General features: G+C 37.9%; 1 protein-coding gene across 3 annotated transcripts in view; it reads left to right on the top strand.

The window, feature by feature from the left end:
* Positions 1–14,125, top strand: part of ZFYVE9 (zinc finger FYVE-type containing 9) — a 176,909-nt gene that overhangs the window by 59,382 nt on the left and 103,402 nt on the right. For 2 of the 3 annotated variants that reach the window (XM_043461328.1, XM_043461325.1), the window contains exon 2: positions 9,733–9,838. The exons of the other annotated variant lie outside the window; for it this stretch is intronic. The gene's annotated coding sequence lies outside the window, so the exon portion shown is untranslated. The remainder of the gene's footprint in view (positions 1–9,732; positions 9,839–14,125) is intronic. 3 annotated transcript variants of the gene reach the window in all.

Raw genomic sequence — 14,125 nt, 5'->3', positions numbered from 1 at the left:
CTTTGAAGGGATTCCTGCCCACAGTAGTAGATAATAATGGTCATCTGAGTTATATTCACCCATTCCAGTTCATTTTAGTTCGCTGATTCCTAGAATGTCGACGTTCATTCTTGCCATCTTCTGTTTGACCACTTCCGGTTTGCCTTAATTCATGGACCTAACATTCCAGTTTCATATGCAATATTGCTGTTTCCAGCCTCGGACCTTGTTTCTATCACCTGTCACATCCACAACTGGGTGTTGTTTTTGCTTTGGCTCCTTCCCTTCATTCTTTCTGGAGTTATTTCTCCACTGATCTCCAGTAGCATATTGGGTACCTATCGACCTGGGGAGTTCATCTTTCAGTGTCCTGTCTTTTTGCCTTTTCATGCTGTTCATGTGGTTTTCAAGGCAAGAATACTGAAGTGGTTTGTCATTCCTTTCTCCAGTAGACCACATTCTGTCAGACTTCTCCACCATGACCCATCCGTTTTGGGTGGCTCCACACACCATGGCTTAGTTTCATTGAGTTAGACAAGACTGTAGTCCATGTGATCAGACTGGCTAGTTTTCTGTGATTGTGGTTTCAATCTGTCTGCCCTCTGATGCCCTCTCTTAGGCGCCTACTGTCTTATTTGAGTTTCTCTTACCTTGGATGTGGGGTATCTCCTCACGGCCGCCACTCCTGACCTTGGATGTGGAGTATCTCCTCTCGGATGCCGCTTCTGAGCCTGGACGTGGGATATCTCCTCTTGGCCGTCCCTCCTGACCTTGGACATGGGTATCTCCTCTCGGCCGCTCCTGGGCTGTGCAGCTACCGCTTCTGTTTTACATCCTTTCTATTTATTTCCTTAAGATAAGTGTCAAGAAGAGTAATTGTTACGTCAAAGGGCCTATGTTTGTATACTAACATTAACATTTCCCAATTATTTAAATCCTTGGCACTTTTTCTCTCCTACTAGAAAATTTCTGTTTTTTGTTTCTCTCTTGTATTTGCTTACTGGCCCTCTCTCTTCCAACACACAGATATTCATAAATATTTATTTCTTAGGAAGAAATCTTCATCATGAAGTTGATTGGTTAAGTATGAACATTATTAGTTTCATTTGATTTACTTCTTCATGAGACATTTATTACACTATGGGCTTCTCAAGTGGCTCAGTGGTAAAGAATCTGTCTGCAAGAGATGCAGGTTCGATCCCTGGGTCTGGAAGATGCCCTGGAGAAGGAAATGACAACCCACTCCAGTATTCTTGCCTGGGAAATATCATGAACAGAGGTGGGCTGCAGTCCCTGAGGTCACAAAGAGCCAGACAGGACTGAGCAAGAGCATGCATGCATATGTGCCATGCCCTGACTTAAAGAGAATGAAGACATAGTCCTTTTCTCAGTGAATTCACAGTCCAATGGGGAAGACAGACAGGATTACTCACAATGTAAACTAATTTGGTCTGTGCTGCCATTAGTAAAGAGATGCATGACAAGAATGTAGGGTGACTCTTCTAAAACAGTTTGTAGAGAATTGAGGATGGCTTCCCAGGTTTAGCGGAAGTGAATTGAACCTTGGGAATGCAAGTTAGGCAAATCAAGAGTAGTTCAACATAGGTATAGAACATGCAATGATAAAGAAGCTTGGTAGAGCGTCACACAAGAAATATTGGTAGTTTGGTATGATTGGAGCTTGGAAAGTAGTGAAAGACCAAGTTCTGAAGGGACCTCTATGCCATGTTAAAAAACTACACTTCATTTTTGGGGGAAAGGAGGAAGAGGATCCATTCAGTTAGCTAGGAAAGTACAATCAATCTGGCTAGTATATATGATAGCAGATGAAGACCCATCATTGTGACATCCAGAGATATGTCCATTAAATAGGTGAGACGGAGAACTACCTAAGTATTTTTAAGCAGAAAAATAACGTGACCTGATTTTCTTTTAAAAAGTTACTTTGGTAAGACTATGAATCAGTATATTTTCTAGACAAAAGGAGATAGTGACGTTCGTTTGGAAACTATACTGAACCATTCTGGATGAGAACTAACGAGGGCCTAAACTAAGGCAGTTGTAGTAGAAATAGAAGGAGGGGGATACAGTTAGGAGCCATTGATTTGGAATCTTTGCCGTGCTGTACTTAATTAATTATGCCATATATTTAACACCTACTTTATGACAAGCATGGTGCTGAAGTGTTGGTATAAAAGGATGAATAAAGAGGTCTCCCTTTCTTGAGTGGTTTTTTGTTCAGTGGGGTGTAATAGGTTTATAAAGAGAGAAATTACTGTGTAATGTGAAAAGTGTTATTGATAGAAATGTATTGTGAGAATGTAGAGAATTAAGTGACTGTTAATGTCACATTGGGAGGTGACATTGAACAGAATATTGAAGGATACATTTTTTTATCCAGAATAAAAAAGATACACTTTTTTCTGTGTATATTGAAATGTATTTAAGGCACTTTATACTGTATTTTATACTGTATATCTGTGCATTTACTGAATTTCTTTTGTTCCTTCCAAAAAGCCATTCTGTGATGCCATAAGTCAGTGCACTAATATTTGCACTATAGGGGTCCTAGAAGGAGAAGAGAGAGAGAAAGAGCCTGAAAGATAATAGCTGAAAACTTCCCAAACTTGGGAAAGAGAACAGTCACCTAAGTATATATAGAATCTTGTATACGGTGAATCCAAAGAGGAACACATCAAGACATACTGTATTAAAATGACAAAAAATTAAAGATAAAGAGAGAATATTAAAAGCAGCAAGGGAAAAGCAAAAAGTAACATACAAGGAAACTCCCAATAAGGCCATCAGTTTCAGCAGAAATTGTAGGCTAGAAGGGAGTGGCAGGATATATTCAAAGTGATGAAAAGGGAAAGCTTAAAATCAATAATAATACTTTACTGGGAGAAATCAAAAGCTTTATGGACAAGAAAAAGTTAAAAGAGTTCAGCACCACCAAACCAGCTTTGCAACAAATGTTAAAGCAACTTCTCCAGGAGAAAGAAACTAGAAAGTTACGAAATGAAAAGACTCACCATCAAAGGCAGACATACAGTAAAATTAGTGTATCATGCACACACGAAACTAGTAGGGCGGTTAAACGACAAACACAGTAAAATCATCTGTATCCACAATAAGCCATTGTGGTTTACACTAATCAATTTGATGTAAAACGTGATATCAAGTACAGTAATTGTGAAAGGCAGAGAATACAAATGCGTACTATTTTTTTTTTCTACAATAGTAAAAGATGTTTATCAGTTTTCACAATCAGTAGCCAGACAAGAAATAAAAGATAATTACAGTTGCAAGCCATAATGGGAACATGATTAACCTAACAGTATAAAATAATTACATACAGTTTGGGGGAGGGTCAAGCAGAGTGATGTGATAAGTAGAAGTGCATACATCACATGTTTTCATCTGCCCAGCCAGTCTATGTCTTTTGGTTGGTGCATTTAATCCACTTACATTATTGATATGTATAATCAAATAAGCAACCTAACCATATATCTAAAGTAACTAGAGAAAGAACAAACAAAACCAAAGTTAGTAAAGGGAAATGAAGAATAAAGTTCAGAGCAGAAGTAAATTAAATAGAAACAAAGAAAACAGTAGAAAAGATCAAGGAAAGTAAAAGTTGGTTCTTTGAAAAGATAAAATTGATAAAGCTTTAGCTAGACTCATCAAGAAAAAAAGGGAAAGGGCTCAAATTGATAAAGTTAGAAATTAAAAAGGAGAAGCCACAGCAGACACACAAAAAAATACAAAGGATTGTAAGAGACTATTATAAGCATCTATATGCCAATAAAATGGACAACCTGAAAGAAATGGACAAATTCTTAGGAAGGTAGCATCTCCCAATACTGAACCAAAAAGAACTAGAAAATATGAACAGACCAGTCACAAGTACTGAAATTGGAACTGTGATTTAAAAACTCCCAACAAACAAAAGTCCAGGACCAGATGGCTTCACAGATGAATTCTATCAAAAATTTAGAGAAAAGCTAATACCTGTCCTGAAATTGTTCTAGAAAATTGCAGGGGAAAGAACACTTGCAAACTCATTCTGTAAGGCCATCATCACCCTAATACAAAAACCAGACAATGATATCATAAAAAAGGAAAATTACAGACCAATATCACTATGATGAACGTAAGTGCCAAAGCCCTCAACAAAATACTGGCAAACTAAAATCGAATAAGGCATTAGAATGATCGTGTACCATGATCAAGTGGGATTTATCCCAATGACATAGGGCTTTTTCCATATCTGCAGATCGGTCACTGTAATACACCACATTAACAAATTGAGGAGTAAAAAGCATATGCTTATCTCAATAGATGCAGAAAAAGCTTCAGATGAAATTCAGTGTTCATTTATTTAAAAAAAAAAAAGCAATTCTCCAGAAACAGGCATTGAGGAACATACCTCAACATGATACAGGCCATATCTGACAAATCCACAGCTAACATTATACTTCATGGTAAAAAGCTGAAACCATTTCCTCTAAGATCAGGAACACCTGGAACTGAGGATGCCCAGTCTCACCATTCTTATCCAACATAGTTTGGAAGTCCTACCCATAGCAGTCAGAGAAGAAAAAGAAAAGGAATAGAAAGTGGAAAGGAAGAAGCGAAACTGTCACAGTTCAAATGACATGATACTATACACAGAATATCCTAAAAACACCACCAGAAAATTATTAGAGCTCATCAACGAATTCAGTAAAGTTGCAAGATATAAAATAAATACATAGAAATCTGTTGCATTTCTGTACACTAACAATGAAATAGCAGGAAGAAAAATTCAGGAAATGACCCCATACCCACTCCAATATTCTTGGGCTTTCCTTGTGGCTCAGCTGGTAAAGAGTCCGCCTGCAATGCGGGAGACCTGGGTTTGATTCCTGGGTTGGGGAGATCCCCTGGAGAAGGAAAATGCTACCCACTCCAGTATTCTGGCCTGGAGAATTCCATGGACTATAGAGTCCATGGGGTCGCAAAGAGTCGGACATGACTGAGAGACTTTCACTATCAGCATTGTATCAGAGAGAATAAAATACCTAGGTATAAACCTCCTTGAGGAAGCAGAAGACCTGCACTTGGAAAACTGTGAGATACTGGTGAAAGAAATTGGAGACAACATAAAGAGATGGAAATGTGTATTTGGGGATTGGAATGATCGATATTGTTAAAATGATTATACCACCCAAGGCAATCTATAGTTGCAATGCAATCCATATCAAAATACTGATGGCATTTTTCACAAAACTAGAACAAATAATTTTTAAAATTGTATGGAAACACAAAAGAACCTGAATAGCCAAAACAATCTTGAGAAAGAAGAATGGAACCGGTGGAATCAGTGTCCCTGATTTCAGACTATACTACAAAGCTATGGTAACCAAAACAATAGGAACTGGCACAGAAACAGACCTATAGATCAATGAAACAAGATGGAAAGCCCAGAAATAAACCCATGCACATATGGTCAGTTAATCTATGACAAAGGAGGCAAGAATATACAGTGGAGAAGACAGTCTCTTCAGTAAATGATGCTGGAAATATTGGACAGCTACATGTACAAGAATGAAATTAGAACATTCTCTAATACCATATACAAAAATAAACTTAAAATAGATTAATGACTTAAATGCAAGGCTGGATATTATAAAATTCCTAGAGGAAAGCATAGGCAGAACATTCTTTGACGTAAATTGCAACAATATTTTTTTGCATCCATCTCCTAAAGTAAATGAAACAAAGGTAAGTAAATAGGATCTAATTAAGATTAAAAGCTTTTGCACAGCAAGGGAAACCATCAACAAAATGAAAAGACAACCTACTGAATGGGTGAAAGTATAAATCGCTCATAAAATTTAGCATCATAAATACAACCTGATTTAAAAACAGGCAGAAGAATTGAATAGATAGACATTTTCCAAAGTGGAAATACAGGTAGCCAACAGGCACATGAAAAGATGCTCAACATCATTAATCATCAGGAAATGCAAATAAAAACCATAATGTGATAGCACCTCACATTCTGAGTATGTGTGTCTTTTTAACCTATGATGCAAGTCCAATAATATTATGTAACTCTCAAAAATCATAGGTTTGTCAGAATGACTGTTATTGAAAAGACACAAATAATATGTGTTGAAGAGGGTGTGGAGGAGGAGGAACCCTTCTACACTGTTGGTGGGAATGTTAATGGGTACCGCCACTGTGAAAACAGTATGGAGTTTTCTCAAAGAACTAAAGATAGAATTTCCATATGACTCAGCAGTTCCACTCTTAGTTATATATATGAAAAAGCCAAAAACACTATTTCAAAAAGATACACGCACCCCAATGTTCATAGCAGTGTTATTTACAATTGCCAAGATGTAAAACAACCTAAGTATGCATCAGTAGATAGATGCATAAAGAACATGTGGTAAGATGTACATTGGAATACTACTCAGTCATAAAAAAAGAATGAAATCTTGCCATTTACAGCAACATGGATGGACTTGGAGGATGTTATACTAAGTGAAATAAGTCAGAGAAAGATATTATAGTTTACTACTTATATGTAGAATCTAAGAAATATAGCAAATTAGCAAATATAACAAAAACAGAAACACAGAGAGAATAAACTTGTGGTTCCCAGGGGGAGAGAGACAGGGGCAATGTAGAGGTAGGGAAGTGGGAGGTATTAATACATACTATTGAGTGTAAGATAGGTTCAAGGATGTATTGTACAAGGAGAATATAGCTGATATTTTGTAATAACTATAAATGGAAAGTAGGCTTTAAAAATTATCTAAGTTAAAAAATAAAATAAATTTAAAAATAAGCTATAAAAAAGAGAAAAAGTAAAGAAAGGTTTTAAAACAAAGACTATAAATTACCTGCAGCGGGAGCTTTGATGAGAACAAGTGTGTACCACCATAGAACCTTAGACAGTCTTGTGATGTGGAGTCTTTAGGGACCTCTAAAGGCTTAGGTGAGGTGTGGTGTTGAAAACAGGATTGGTTGGAAGTCTGTGCTAGGAGTGGTTAATTTTGCAGGTATTCCACCTTATCTTTTGTGGTCAAGTAACTTTCCTACTTGCTCCTGCAGGAGACTAGAGGTTTATCTTCTGGTAGAATTGAATTGTGAAAGCTTTCAACTGAAGGATTTGGGGCATATCAGAAAGATGAAGATGAGATATAGGGTTGAAAGTAGATTAACTAAGGAAAATGTACTGTGAAGTCATAAATGTGAAGTTGAGAGGAGTCACCATCTCGCGTGGGTTTTCCTTTAGCCTTGTTTAAGCTGCTTAGGGGAACGTATGGATAGGTAGATAGTTGAATTTAACCAGGCTTGAGATTTTACCAACTGAGGCTAGGTCAGAGGGATCCAGAAGCAAAACCTATATTTGAGACAGTTACATCATATTATTGGACTTGCCTCACACATTAAAATAGACACAAATACTCAGAATTTGACTTTGAATTTAGATATTTCTTTTTTTTTTTTAATTTTAGCTAGTTATTAGAAGTATTACTTTGGTCTCATTCTCATTTTGACCTTGGAACTTCTATCCTATATAGCTCTTACATACTTCTGGTATGATTTTGTCCTTTATTTGATAGAGAGAAGTTGTTTCTTAGCATCAGTAGCTCTTCTCATTTAGAGTATGTAGCATGTATATATTTTTCCAAGTTCTCAAGACAGGAAATTTTTTCATCCGTGATTTTCATTCCACTTTTTAGAATTGTTCCCTGGAAACTTGAATTCCCAGCCTTTTAGAATCAGTTCAGTTCAGTCACTCAGTCATGTCCGACTCTTTGTGACCCCATGGACTACAGCATGCCAGGCTTCCCTGTCCATCACCAACTCCTGGAGCTTACTCAAACTCATGTCCATTGAGTTGGTGATGCCATCCAACCATCTCATCCTCTGTCTTTTCCTCCTGCCTCCAATCTTTCCCAGCATCAGAGTCTTTTCCAATGAGTCAGTTCTTCGCATTAGGTGGCCAAAGTATTGGAGTTTCAGCTTCACCATCATTCCTTCCAATGAATATTCAGGACTGATTTCCTTTAGGATGGACTGGTTGGATCTCCTTGCAGTCCAGGGGACTCTCCAAGAGTCTTCTCCAACACCACAGTTCAGAAGCATTGATTCTTTGGCGCTTAGCTTTCTTAATAGTCCACCTCTCACATCCATACATGACTATTGGAAAAACCATAGCCTTGACTAGACTTTGTTGGCTAGGTTCTTTGTTGGCAAAGTAATGTCTTTGCTTTTTAATATGCTGTCCAGGTTGGACATAGCTTTCCTTCCAAGGAGCAAACATCTTTTAATTTCATGGCTGCAGTGACCATCTGCAGTGATTTTGGAAGCCAAGAAAGTAAAATCTCTCACTGTTTCCATGTTTCCCCATCTATTTGCCATGGAGTGATCAGACCGGATGCCATGGTCTTAGTTTTCTGAATGTTGAGTTTTAAGCCAACGTTTTCCACTCTCTTTCACTTCCATCAAGAGGCTCTTTAGTTCTTCTTCATTTTCTGCCATAAGGGTGGTGTTGTCTGCATATCTGAGGTTATTGATCTTTCTCCCAGCAATCTTGATTCCAGCTTATGCTTCATCCAGTCCGGCATTTCTCATGATGTACTCTGCATAGAAGTTAAATAAGCAGGGTGACAGTATACAGCTTTGACGTACTCCTTTCCCAATTTGGAACCAGTCTGTTCTAACCGTTGCGTCTTGATCTGCATACAGATTTCTCAGGAGGCAGGTCAGGTGGTCTGGTATTCCCATCTCTTTCAGAATTTTCCACAGTTTGTTGTGATCCGCAAAGTCAAAGGCTTACACTTTGGCCTTTTAGAATACTTATTATTTTAGTAACCACATCATTTTCACATCAGATAGGATAATTACATTTGTGATAATGTCAGAAGAATTTCTTTTATTGCCAGATAACTTTAAAATTAAGTGATGTTTACTAGATCATGTCTAAGATACTCTTCTATTTTGAAACTGTTTTGATCATAGGTTAGATAGTTTATAGAGATAATATGAGATACTTAGTTTTATTCTGTTTAGTTTCAACTGCTAATCAGTTATTTCTAAGCAGCGGAGAAGGGCTGAAATCATAAGGGACTCCATTTGGAGGAGAAACAGTTGTTTGGCATTAAAAAATCTTAACAGAAATCTTTTGATCTCAGTTTAAGAATTCTGTATGTGTAGGAAAAAAAATCACTAACAGAGGACTTTCTTGTGAAGCAGCAGTTTTGTTAGCTTTGGACCTGTGGAAGGCCTATTGAAATATAAATAAATAGTGTTTTTATGAATTATCATAGTCATTGGATAAAAAGTACCTGCGTTTGATCTCTCACTTTGTATTACTCATTGAAAATAAGAAGTGTGTGGAAATTTTTAACTATTCCTTGAAACATTTAACTTTGGGCCTTTTTAGACAATATGATGTGTCTGCTGCTGCATTCGCTGCTGGCCAGGTCTTTGAATCTGAAGATATAATTGGAGTAGCTTTAATTTGTCTAGCTATGATAGATTGATTGGAGAAGGAAATGGCAACCCACTCCAGTGTTCTTGCCTGGAGAATCCCAGGGACGGGGGAGCCTGGTGGGCTGCCGTCTATGGGGTCGCACAGAGTCGGACACGACTGAAGTGACTTAGCAGCAGCAGCATGATAGATTGATATGAAGAAAATTGGGGCTTATTGCTTTAGCAGATGTAATGAGCAATGTGTTTTTTCTTTAGGATCAAACAGAACATAGTGAAACAGCAGGACTGGCTGGTAGTGCAGCAAGCATCATGAGTAAACACATAGGAGTCCGTTCCTTATCACGTGTGTAAGGGGAAAAAGGTAAGAAATACAGTGATCTTATTTCTTGTGAGAGCTTGAACTTGGGAAAACAAATAGCTTTATAGAAACTAATGCTCATGAATATATGTTCTAATTGCTTCATTTATGACACTGCCTCTTATTAAATCAGGAATATTGCTTTTTTCTACAAAAAAGATTTGGCTTAAGTCCAAGGAAAAAGAGGATGTTTTAAAATTCCTATTGAATTACATCAAAATGCTAATTTCTGTACCAGTGCTTGGCTTCTTCCTTTTAGAGTCAACTTCTATCTTGAGCATAGAAAGGTAATTTCAGCATAACAAAGAGCATGGACTTGAGCAATATTATTAAGAGGAAATCTACCCAATTAATTGGTATATCTACCCAATTAATGTTATGAATACTTCTTAGTTAATCGCACAAGTACTAAATAGTTAAATCTTACTTTAGGATAAGGAATCAGAAATACAGATTTAATTACATTATTTTATTTTGTATGTTTAGATTAGTTCTGAAGAGAAGTCATTTCCAGCAGAAAATTGGAAGCATTTTGTTAATTCTGATAGAGCAAGACTTCTTAATCACTGACATTTTTCTGACTAGAAATCTTCTTTGTTTTCTTTCAAGCCTTATGATTATTTAATGCGTAGAACATGGTGGTGGGAAGGGAAGGTATGTGGGTGAGATTGGTTTCAGAGACTGATTCCCTATTGGAGTGTTGTGTGCTCTGGCTGAGTGCTCTGATTTTCCATGTACGCTTCAAGGATAGAGGTGTGGGTCTGACAGTGTGTGGCAGACTGAGTTCTTAAGGCACCTAGCAGTAGTAGTTTCCTCACCAAAACTTCTGGACTTGGAGTTGGCTAGGTATTTCTTGTCCCCTAGCTTTCTCACATATGAGTGTGAGAAAAGAGTGCTTCTGTCTGCCTTCATCTGGCAAAATCTTATTTTTCAGACATCTCCTCTTTAGGAAGTTTTCAACCCACTGCAAAGACCATTAATAATAATAAATAATAATTAGTCAGCAATAATAAATTATTGGAGTATTTCTTACAGTAGCCCATCCTACCACAAATAATATACCCCTGCTCTAGTCTGATTTGGAGTCCCATCTTCTTTGGCTGCATAGTAAAAACAGGAGGATAAAGGGAAATCCTATATATTAAAGAGAGGCCCTTCCCATCTTCTGTTCTTCTTTCAGACAGTGATTACCTGGTGTTAACATCTCTGCACCCCCTTATAGGAGATTATATGACTCTTCTTGGGAGTCCAAAGAAAAGACCTAGATATGCTGACATTTGGAGGTCTCTCAGTGAAATAGCTTTGTTCCCCCCCAATCACTGTGCAGTAGAAGCCTTCCAGCTGGGAAGCCACACATTCAGAGCTTCCAGTTGACTTTTGGTACTTCATTTGTTCAATGTGAGGCATTTGAGGAAAGCATCCAATGTGAAAGACAGAGATCAAAACACAAAACAGGAACTTGGAGGAAATAGTATTGGAAACAGAAGGTTTAGGAAAAAGAAAAAAAGTCAGACCAAATTGTAGGTAATTATATTAAAGAAGTAAGAAAAGAATTATATCCATGAAGTAAGATCAAGATGTCATAAAAAGGATCAGAAAAAGAAAGTACCCTGGAAATTTAAAATATGATAGTTTTAGTACATTTAAATTAAAAAAAAAAAACTCTCAGGTTTATAGAAAATTTGCAAGTATAGTACAGAGAATTTTTTTCTTTGAATCATTTGAGAGTAAGTTGCTAGCTGCGTCCCCTACCATGTTTGAAACTGTTCCCTTCAAAAAAGGATTTTGTACATAACTATAACACCGCCATCAAATTAGGGAATGAACTTTGATGCATTACCACCATCCTGTTGTCAGATCTTTCTCATTTTGCCAGATGTGCAAATAATGTCCTTTTTGGGGAGTACTGAGTTTGGGATCACGTGTTTCATTTAGTTGGGAAGCCAGCCAGTGTTTCGTGCAGTTTCAATCTGACCTCCCCACCCTGTTTTGGGAGTAAGCAAGGGTGTGCGTGCTCCCCGTGTGCTTCCCACAGCCCTTCTGTTAGTACCACTGGCCCTTCAACCAGCCAAGGGGACTTGTCTTCCTGGCGTCGAGCCCCTGGGCTTTGGCTTCCAGTGTGTGGGTTCAGTGGCTCACTCCCCAGGGAGTTTCTCCACCCGTGAAATCCCCCTCCTCTTCTGAGTCCCCTCCCAAGCACACAGGCCCCAGCCTGATCACTTTTCTTCCTTTCCTACCTGATTCCATGTGGATGTTTCCTATAGCCTTGGTTGTACAAGAGTCTTTCTGCCAGTCTCCAGTTAGTGTTCAGTGAGATGGTTCCACATGGAGATGTATTTTTGATGTGTTTTTGGAGGGAGGTGAGTTCCACTCTTTTCCTGCTCCACTACCTTGATCTCTCTTCAGTAAACTTAATTTTTTTAAGAACAGTTTTAGGTTCAGAGAAAAATTGAGCAGAAAATACAGGGAGTTTCCATATACCTCATTTCGTCCTACCCCACCCCCCCAAATCCTCTCCCAACCTCCCCTAGTGTGGACATTGCTGTTTGTTTTTATTGCGATCTATCAGGGAGCATGAAGTTTGTTTGTCCTGTTACTGATGATGTTCATTCACTCTGATCACTCATGTAAGGTGACATCTGCCAAGATTTGCCTCTGAAGTGACTCCTTTTTTTTTGTAATTAGTATTTTTGTGGAGAGGAATTTTGAAACTATATAGTTTCAAAATTCAAAGTAGTTTCAAATACCCCATTCCTCATTACACTTGGAATTCATTCATTTATGTTGTAAAGACTCATGGCTTTCTATTTTTAACCCAATGGTTATAATCTGTTGCTACCATTGTTTACTTTGATGTTTAGAATGTCCCTGGTTAGGTCAGTGGAAGCTCCTTCAAGCTGGTTTCTGTGTCCTTTGATATGTCCCCATCATTTTTGGACACTTCTTTTTTCTTTTTTGTTTAATTGAAATGTAATTCACATACCATACCATAAAATTCACCCTTTTAAAATATATAGTTCAGTGGTTTCTATATATTTGCAGAGTCTTGAAGTCATCACCACTATCTAATTCCAGAACATTTTCATCACTCCAAAAAGAAATCTTGTCTCTGTTAGCAGTTACTCCCATTTCCCTCCAATTCCTCCCAGCTGCTGGCAACCCACTAATGTACTTTTTGTTTCTGTGCCTATTTTGGACATTTCATATAAATGGAATCATGTAATCTGTAGGTTTTTGTGTCTGCTTGTTTCAGTTACTATGATATTTACAAGCTTCATGTATGTTATAGCATATGGCAATACTTTATCCATTTAAATTATCATACACTATTATATTTTGTTAATATATAATACCACATTTTATTTATCCATTTATCAATTAATAGATCTTTGGATCATTTTCACCTCTTGGTGTTATGAATAATGTTGTTCTGAGCATTCACAGATAAGTTTTTGTGTGAATGTATGTTTTCATTTCTCTTCGGAATAAGCCTAGAAGTGGAATAGCTATGCCATGTGGTTAATTCCTTTTAACTTTTTGAGGAACTGCCTAACTGTTTTCCAAAGTTGCCACACCATTTTACTTTCTTCCCAGCTATGTGTGAGGGTTCATGTTTCTCTCCATCCTCATCAAAGTTCTTATATTTTTTCTACTTCAGCTTTAGAATCAGGCATTTTTCCGTGGAGCCCTTGCTCTTTTTAGTGAATAACAATATTTACAAATCAAATCTGGTGCTAGGTATGCTCATTGCTACATGGAGTGGAGGTGGGGATCTGCTGCTCCAAGGTTCTTTGAATATATGTGTACACACACACACTTAGATCTGTGTTTATTGCCATGAATACAAAAACTGTGTTTACTTATTACTATAAGTATGCTTATTGAAATCCATGAGCTCAAACTGACAATTCAGATTCCAAACCAACACTGCAGGGTTCTTTGTATTTTTCTCTTTTTCCACATTTACATTGCAGGGTTCTTTCTAGTTCTCAGTTTTCCCCTATTTTAACCCCTTCTCCACCAATGAGAAACCTTCCTCCTAATACCCTTTGCATCATCGCTTCTCTGATCCATCCCTCTGCATGTAATCTGGGCCCTGTCGCTGTCTCCTCCCTTTGGTCCTTCTAGTCCTGCTCAGACTGTGACCTGCCACCCTGGACTGCCCTCTTCTATCTCCTCCGCACCCTTCCTGCATGTGAAGCCATCCTGCCCACTGTGCTGTCTCCCTGCCAGACCATCCCTTGGTGTGGGCGCCCTCCTCACCTCTCTGGGACTCTTAACGACTCACGC

Source organism: Cervus canadensis, chromosome 2, assembly GCF_019320065.1.
Source record: "Cervus canadensis isolate Bull #8, Minnesota chromosome 2, ASM1932006v1, whole genome shotgun sequence".
Lineage (NCBI taxonomy): Eukaryota > Metazoa > Chordata > Mammalia > Artiodactyla > Cervidae > Cervus > Cervus canadensis.
Note: the sequence above shows the minus strand (reverse complement) of the source record. Positions and strands in the feature narration are given on the sequence as shown.